The 8,956-nt window shown below is 50.9% G+C and overlaps 1 non-coding gene across 1 annotated transcript; it reads left to right on the top strand.

Moving 5' to 3' along the window:
* The first annotated feature begins 595 nt into the window (after positions 1-595).
* TRNAW-CCA lies at positions 596-667 on the top strand. The gene has a single exon. It is a non-coding gene; the product is annotated as a tRNA-Trp (tRNA).
* The last annotated feature ends 8,289 nt before the right edge of the window (positions 668-8,956 follow it).

Here is an 8,956-nt window from a genome sequence, read left to right as displayed (position 1 = left end):
ACTGTCGCCAGGCTCTAGCAGGACACCTGGGACTACCTGGGAAGAAGGAAATGCGGAAATCCGAGAAATCACTGACTTCCAGTGTGTGACACTCTGTAACACCGCATTCGTACCTGGGGCTGGGAGCAGGGCGGGGCGAGGGGCTCACGATCGTCCTGTGCTTCTGCTACGTTCCAAAGTCACTAGGGTTGGGTTTTGTTTCCCGCTTTCCGCCTCGGTGGGGACGAGCGTCCTCCCAACCCTCACTTCCCGGCGCTGACCGCTTCCTCCGGCCGCCGGCGTCCAGGGGGCCGGGGCCCCGCCGGGTCCCCAGTGCTCGGGGTCCCCGGAGACAGCAGCCCCGGACGCTCCGGGGCCCCCGGGGGCCGCCGCGCCCGGCCTGGAGCCCGACCGTCCCCCGCGGGCGCCGAGCGGCCGGACCGGCAGGTGGCGGCGGGGAGCCCCGCCCTCACGGGTGCAGCCCCGCGCGCGCCTCGGCTCCGTGCGCCCCGCGGTTCCCTCGCGGAGCGCAGGAGCGACGTAGGGACGCGACGGAGGGGGAGGGGAGGTGCAGGCTGGGAGAGTCTTCAAAGATCAAAAGTCACTTCTGCCCAGGGACCTCGTGGCGCAATGGTAGCGCGTCTGACTCCAGATCAGAAGGTTGCGTGTTCAAGTCACGTCGGGGTCACGTCGGGGTCACGGCCCTCCGTTTTCTCTCCCGCGCGAGCGGATGGAAGGATTAGGGGTTTGGTAATTTGCTCCCTGCAAAGACGCCGCGGGAGCTTCCGCCGCGAACTCCCTCGCAGCGCAGAAGCCAGAGACCTGAGCTTCAGGGGCCGGCGGTGACCTTTTCCCCGTCCGCGGCGCTGATCTGGGCAGCCCCTGGGCGGTCTGGACTCCCGGACAAGGGGCCCTGCCCCCTTCTCGCCCTCCGCACCCACCCCGCCCCCCGTCACAAAACTCAGCACCAGAGAGCAATTTTTTTTTTTAATTTTTTTAGCAATTTTATTTTTAAGAGCAATTTTTTTTTTTACTTTTTTTAGCAATTTTATTTTTAAGAGCAATTTTTTTTTAAAGACCAACCACACAATAGAAAACAGAAAATAAAACGTTAATTGTTTTGAAACCTGTAGTTCTAAAAGAATGTTTTTCACTCGCCCATTTTAGAAAAGTTTTCTGGTGTGTTTTTGAGTCTTGCTTTTCCGTTCTTTTTATTCTAGACTTTTTCCAGGAATGCCATTTACCCTTCCGTATGGTGGGTAATTATTGGATGGATAATTGGGCTTCTCTGTATTCTGCATCTATAATCTCTCAAATTGTTTCCTGTGTTTTCCTATTTTCCTTGCATTTGGGGATATCTTTGCCTATCAACTGGGATTCCATTTTCTACAACTTCAGTCCTGCTTTTTAATTAGAGGGCAGTGTAGGGTGCCTGGGTGGCTCAGTGGATTAAGCATCTGCCTTTGGCTAAGGTCATGATACCAGGGTCCTGGGATTGAGCCATGCATCAGGCTCCCTGCTGAGCAGGGAGTCAGCTTCTCCCTTTGCTGCTCGCCCTGCCTGTGCCCTCTTGCTCATTCTCTCTCTGAAATAAGTAAATAAAATTCTTTAAGTAGAGGGCGTCATTATCCCACCACTGTCATTTTGAGTTCCTGTTGTATTCTCCTCTCTTTTAAATTCAGCTACTTGCTCCATAAAGCTTTCCACATTTCAGAGAGACCATATCTTGCAGAATGCCTCCTATTATTTTATGGGGCGGGCGGGGGGGGGGGGGGGGAATCTGAACCCTTTGATCATTTTCAGTGGCATGTTTTTGTTCTGCCGGGAATGATTCTCTTTTCCTGGCTCTGCAGAATTTAAAACAAAACAAAATCGAAAGCAAAGGAAACTTGATTTTACATCTTCCTCATCTGAAATTAGACTCGTGAGTCAGTTTGGTCCTGCTCTCAAGTCACTGGTGGACAAATCCTTTCTCAGACTGACTAGCTGGAGGACAGGATGGGGGCATAGCTCTCAACCCCATTTCCAGAGTTTAGAAGCAGTGACGTTTTTCTCCCCCTTTCCCATGTGGTTCCCTTGTTGTGAACAACCATGAAACCGGTACTAACCGCTAGTGATCCCACATTTCAGTGTGAGTTTCAATTTGAACTTCTGGAATGGATCTTACCTCCACCGCTAGGACAGAAAACACCCTTTCTATGCACTTAAAACTCCTATAATTAACATTTTAATGTGATCCTGAACAAACACTTGGAGATCCCTTTCATTCTTCCACCTTTCAAGAGTCTGACATTCAAAGAATCTATTGTGTACGTATTACAGCCTGAGAATTTGTTCTGGGCAAACTTTATTAGTTTAAAAAAAATTTTTTAAGATTTTATTTATTTATTTGACAGATATCACAAGTAGGCAGAGAGAGGAGGAAGCAGGCTCCCTGTTGAGCAGAGAGCCCGACTGGGGGCTCCATCCCAGGACCCTGGGATCATGACCTGAGTCTAAGGCAGAGGCTTTAACCCACTGAGCCACTCAGGTGCCCCATTAGTTTTTAAAATTTTTAATAATGTCCTTCAAGCTTCTTATGTGAATTAAAAATTTTTTCCTTTCGTATATTTATAAACCGGACTTTAAAAGGTCTACTTGTGGGGTACCTGGGTGGCTCAATTGGTTAAGTGTCTGCCTTTGGCTCTGGTTGTGATCTCAGGGTCATGAGATCGAGCCCAGCATTGAGCTTCCTGCTTCTCCCTCTCCCTCTGTTGCTCCCCGTGCTTGTGCTCAGTCTCTTCGGTCAAATAAATTAATAAAACCTTTAAAAAAAGATAAAGAGAAAAGGAAAGGAAACATTAAAGATGGCAGAGCCTTGGGGCGCCTGGGTGGCTCAGTGGGTTAAAGCCTCTGCCTTCGGTCAGGTCATGATCCCAGGGTCCTGGGATCGAGCCCCACATCTGGCTCTCTGCTCCTCGGAGATCCTGCTTCCTCCTCTCTCTGTCTGCCTCCCTGCCTACCTGTGATCTGTGTCTCTCTCTGTCAAATAAATAAGTAAAATCTTAAAACAAAACAAAACAAAAAAAAAAGTGCTCATCTCAATATCTCAGACATTCTTGAAACCAGAAACTGTAGTGAGTTGTACAAGTGTCTTACTGATCCTCCGTGGCAATGCGAGACAGGGGTAGCAGCCATAAAAACACCTGAAACCTAATTTAAAAAAAAAAAAAAAAAAAAGATGGCAGAGCCTTGCACACCGCATTTGATACATTTTGTCGCCCCCGGCCAGCCTGTTTTCCCTCCCAGGGAAGGTGCTTTTCTTAGCTCCAGCCAGCTGGGGCCTCAGGAACTGCTTCCCTAGCTGGAGAGATGTTGTCTGGACAGAACCTGAGCCAACTGCTTTTTATCTCCAAAAATTTGATTGGAAACAAATGGTTTGGAGGCCGTTCTAAGGCAGTACAAGTGTGAGATGAAATCGCAAATGACTTTGCTTTTTTTTTTGTTTTTATTTTTTTAAGATTTTTATTTATTTATTTGACAGAGAGAGATCACAAGTAGGCAGGTGGGGGGTGGGAGGAAGCAGGCTCCCTGCTGAGCAGAGAGCTCGGGGCGGGACTCGATTCCGGGACCCTGAGATCACGACCTGAGCGGAAGGCAGAAGCTTCCCACTGAGCCACGCAGGCTTCCGGTGTCTTTGCTTCTTATCGTTCCTTAAAATACCTATTGTTTGCAAGTTCTCCTTCTCACAGAGGCGGGGGTGGGGGAGAGGAGAGAGGGGCGGGAGGGTTCCCATGACCTGTGGGGTCACCGTGATTACAGTGATTACGGCCTCCATCCTGTGTAATAGACAAGTCTCTGAACACGAATTCACGCCAGGGTCCCACCCTGGGGTCTCACCGCTGCTCTCCTTGTGCTCCCCTCATGCTCTCTCCCTGCAGAGGACTCACGCCAGCACCTGACGCTGGGTTGATGGACACTTCTTCTGAAAGATCGCCTTCCCCACTAGACCTGGACACTCTTCCCTCTCCTGTCCCCGGCGAGCACCACACCCCTAGTCAATTACACCCACCAACGCGGTTACTTAAGGAAGCTTTCCCTTCCCAAACCTGGTCTTGGAGGCAAAAAGGCAACACTCTAAGTCAGTTCAAGACAGCCTTCAGAGAGCTTGGAACAAGGCAGAGTCATTTTGGAAAGGAGACAGGGTTTTGATCAATGCATGACCCAGTACGTAGCCCAGAGTCCTGGGAGAACCGACTGGACCTCAAATGCTTGAGCACCTCAAGGGGCCACTCTGAAGGCCAAGAGGAGCGTGCTCGTGGTCCCCGGTGTAAGGACCTATTTAGAAACTGTCCCTGTTCCCCTTCCCCCGGGGGATTTACTTGGAGACAATTCCCGGAAACCAGCTCCAGGTAACAAAGCCCAGATACCAGGGTGGGTCAGGCCAGGTGAAGACATCCGATCAGTGGGGGTTTGCATACTGTCTCCCTGGTTACCAAGGAGTAGGGACCCCCGCCCTCTGGGAGCTTTAGGCGCCAATCCTAATCAAGGTGTAGCAGGCTGGTTCTAATGTCTACTAGGGTAAATTGTAACTCAATTGGTCACCTAGCATCACTGGAGTTTCCTGTGTGTGTTACAATTTCATTGGTCACCTGTGCATGGCCAGGCCCGACCGCATGGACTTTGCCCTTAAAAGCCAGTCCATAAAGGAGAGCCGGGTCACCCTCTCTTGTAAGAGGTGCGGCCCCGAACATTCAGTTAGATTCTTGATGCTTGGCACGAAATAAAGCTTTGTTTGACCTTCGCTTTGTGTCAGTCTCGCTCCTTTAATCACGGACCCATTATTGGGGCATAACACGCAGCAGAGATGTCCTGGTAGGAGAAAGAAAAAGTCCCTCTTCTCACCTGGGGACTTACGGTCAGAAACTCAGCCCCCGCCTGCCTTTCTTGATTCTCAGTCAGGGCCAGTTTGAGCACTAAGTGGGCAAAGCCGAGCCAGGATCTTGCCCACAGCTCCCAGACAGGCCAACCAGGAACCCCCCAAAGCTACATCTGAGGGAGCACAGCCCTCCTTAGGGTCACAATTCAGAAGGCTTTGGCTACTGCTGCTCCTAAAGGACACATTAATATCCCCATTTTACAGAAAAGAAAATGAAAATAGTTTCCTGCTCTCGGGTTCTCTGTTGTCAGAGGTATTATTCAATTCCCTCCTTGACCCCAAATTCTAGGGGACCCTGACACACCTCGCATTTAGGTGCCTACAGACCAAGAGATCATTCTCGCATTTCTCAGGTTGAAGTGTTGTTCCTGGTTTGGCGCATGAACGCTGGTTCGCTAATGTCCTTCGAGATGCTCCAGAGTCCCCCTACGCGACCCCTCCCTCCCACCACCATGTGTCACTCCGGCCCTCTGAGCTCAGCGGACCCCAGTCATTCTGGCTGCCCCCCCCCCCCCCCCCCCCCCCGTGAAGGAATCAGACAATGTCAGTGTCTCGGTCCTAACCCCCAGCTCCGCCCCCAAGGATTCAGATTTCTGCCCAAGTCGCTGTGGGATTTCTTTTAAGACTCATCCGGAGTCCTGGAATTCAGGGACTCCCATGGTGCAAGCCCAGGTCTAGGCTCCTAGCACAGGAAGTCAGCCGGCGGACCCAGGTCATAGTGCCACTGGGGTGTTCCCACAGTCCCCAAAGGGCAGCAAGTTCATAAAACACGGGGTGATGAAGGGGTTCGGGGCACATTAGGTTGGCACCCCCTGATACCTTAAATCCTGCCCCATCGGCAGGAACACCCTGCATTTCATCGTTTGTAAATGTGAGGTCTTTGTAAACTGTAGTCCCTCCCTAATACATTAAGAATTACACAAACCAGGGTGCCTGGATGGCTCAGTGGATTCAACGGTTAAGCATCTGCCTTGGGCTCAGGTCATGATCTCAGGGTCTTGGGAGAAGCCTGAGTTTAACTCCCTGCTCCCTGGGGAGTCTGCTTCTCCCTCTCCCTCTGCCCCTCCCCCTGCTCATGCTCGCTCTCTCTCAATCTCTCAAATATAAATAAATAAAATCTTAAAAAAAAAGAAAAAAGGGCTTACAGAAACCACACGGGTGAACTGACGACCATGTACCACAGTAAGAAGCAGGATTAAGTCAGCCCTTTGAAGCTGAGGGGCACTGAAGAGGAGGGGGAAAAAAACCCTAACAATTGTATTGGTAGAGACTATGTTCATGAAGATTATATACGCATTTGCTTCTTTAATCCTCAAAGTGAGTCTCTACTTGGTGCTACCCATTTCCAAATGAGGTGGACACAGTTCAGAGAGGTTTAGTAGCAGAACTACAGGGCTAAATTATGAGGTGGCTAGAATTAGGATCCCTCTGCCTCTTTCTGGAGCTCAAATTCCTAAACACATGCATCTTCACGGTGTACATCTGAGCCGGGTTATGCTGGGTTTTCACTTCTCCGGTCCATCATCTGAGATCCCGCCCTCTTTCCATAACCTCCTTCCAGCGCACTCCCACAATCACGGGGTCTCTGACCATGAGGGAACTCCCAGAGCATTGAACCCACTGCTCACGAAGGATCCCCCCACTTCTTCTTATTTCTTTAAAAGGTTTCATTTACTTATAAATGACAGAGAGAGGGAGAGAGAGAACAAGCAGGGGGAGCAGCAGAGGGAGAGGGAGAAACGGACTCTCCTCTAACAGGGAGCCTGAGGCTGGTCTCAATCCGAGGACCCTGGGATCAAGACCTGAGCCTAAGCGGATAGCGGATGCTTAACAGACCGAGCCCCCCAGGCACCCCTCCCTGATCTCCTTTTGAGATCCTTCTATTTCCCGGGGTCCTCGGACATCTCAGGTTCCCGTCTCCAGGCTACCCTAACCCTTCTTGCCAGTGTCTTCTGCACGAGCTCCCTCAAAGGGACTAGTCGAACCCTGGTTGGAGACAGTGTCCCACCCCCCTGGTTGGAGACAGTCAGTGTCCCACCCCCCTGGTTGGAGACAGTCAGTGTCCCACCCCCCTGGTTGGAGACAGTGTCCCACCCCCCTGGTTGGAGACAGTGTCCCAGCCCCCTGGTTGGAGACAGTGTCCCACCCCCCTGGTTGGAGACAGTGTCCCACCCCCCTGGTTGGAGACAGTGTCCCACCCCCCTGGTTGGAGACAGTGCCCCACCCCTGTGCTCTCCTCTGACTTCACAGGGTCTTGGAAATCTCGAGCATTTATTTCTTCAGTGGCTTGAGTCTTCCATTGCGAGTTCTGCGGGGACTATGTCTATAAACTCACATCCGTATTTCACTCCTGCAGTATTTTTTTTTAAGATTTTATTTATTTATTTGACAGACAGAGATCACAAGTAGGCAGAGAGACAGGCAGAGAGAGAGGAGGAAGCAGGCTCCCCACGGAGCAGAGAGCCCGATGCGGGGCTCAATCCCAGGACCCTGAGATCATGACCTGAGCTGAAGGCAGAGGCTTAACCCGCTGAGCCCCCCAGGCGCCCCTCATTCCTACAGTATCATCTCGACTAACATGCGCTGCAGGAAGTTAAAAGGAAATGTGTCTCAAACCGAAACCCTCAAACTTTCTCCGCAAATAAAAGTGACTTTTTGTCTTGGTTCCCGTCTCACGTAATGGCTGCAGAAGAAGTCCAGTGAATTAATCCTTGACCAACCCCTCCAGCTACGCAGATACAAGGCCGCCCTGCAGTTCTCTCTACACGCATGAGCTTTCCCCGGTGTAAACGTCAATTCCTCAAACATCGCCACGGTTGGTATTGAAATCTAAAACATAGTGTTTCTAGGCGCCTGGGTGGCTCAGCGGGTTAAAGCCTCTGCCTTTGGCTGAGGTCACGATCCCAGGGTCCTGGGATCGAGCCCCGCATCGGGCTCTCTGCTCCACGGGGAGCCTGTTTCCTCCTCTCTCTCTGCCTGCCTCTCTGCCCACTTGTGATCTCTGTCAAATAAATAAAATATTTTCAAAAAAATAAAAGGGAATCTTTCAATCTCCAAACACCAGTTGACAAGTGTTGCCAACTTCTTTTTCCCATGAGGAAGCGGACTTAATAATGTAATTTCTACGCCCCCCCTGTCGCCATGGGGCCGGAGAGAAAGCCAAAGTGAACTAACAAGCATCTAAGACACCGGGTCATGAGCCATCGTCAAACATGTCCATCATCTCAGGTGAGAACGGGATCGGGTAGGAAACCCGTTCTGAGAGTTACGAACTGATGACTGTGCTTCCGTTAACGCCACGAGGGCCCATTCATAATCCACTTTCTTTTGGTAGAAGCTGAAATTAAAATTATGTGGGAAGAAAATTATAGGACACGTGGGGACACTCCAGACAATCAAAGCTCCTGCATTCGCTATTTAAGAGAAAGGTCCCTGGAGACGCTGCGGGCAAAGCCCCCTGCTGGGCTGCGGACACCCAGCGCTTTCCTCCCCGCCACCACCGCCCGGACCCGGACTCAACAGGCCGACGCCACACAGATCAGAAAGGGCGGGTTCGCGCGCCCTCTTGTGGCCATTAGGTGCAGCGCACGGAGTTTTGCAGCGTTGGCCTGTGCCCCCTGCTGGCCGTCTGCTGGCTGAATCACTGGAACCGAATTTTGCATTTCCCCTGAATTACCTCATTTGCAGGTGTGCTTTGCTCGCACTATTCTCTTATAATCCCTTTTCTTTTTGTAAAGCAGGTAGCAGTGTTTCCACTTTCAATTCAGATTTTACGCCTTTGTGTCTCCTCTCTTTTTTCTTTGGTCTGTCAAAGTAAAATGTGTCCATTTTGTTGATCTTTTCAAACGTTTGATTTTGTGGATTTTTTTTTAAAGATTTTATTTATTTATTCAACAGAGAGAGATCACAAGTAGATAGAGAGGCAGGCAGAGAGAGAGAGAGAGGGAAGCAGGCTCCCTGCTGAGCAGAGAGCCCGATGCGGGACTCGATCCCAGGACCCTGAGATCATGACTGAGCCGAAGGCAGTGGCTTAACCCACTGAGCCCCCCAGGCGCCCTT

Source organism: Meles meles, chromosome 18 (genome assembly GCF_922984935.1).
Source record: "Meles meles chromosome 18, mMelMel3.1 paternal haplotype, whole genome shotgun sequence".
Lineage (NCBI taxonomy): Eukaryota > Metazoa > Chordata > Mammalia > Carnivora > Mustelidae > Meles > Meles meles.
This window is presented reverse-complemented; position numbering and strand designations above follow the sequence as displayed.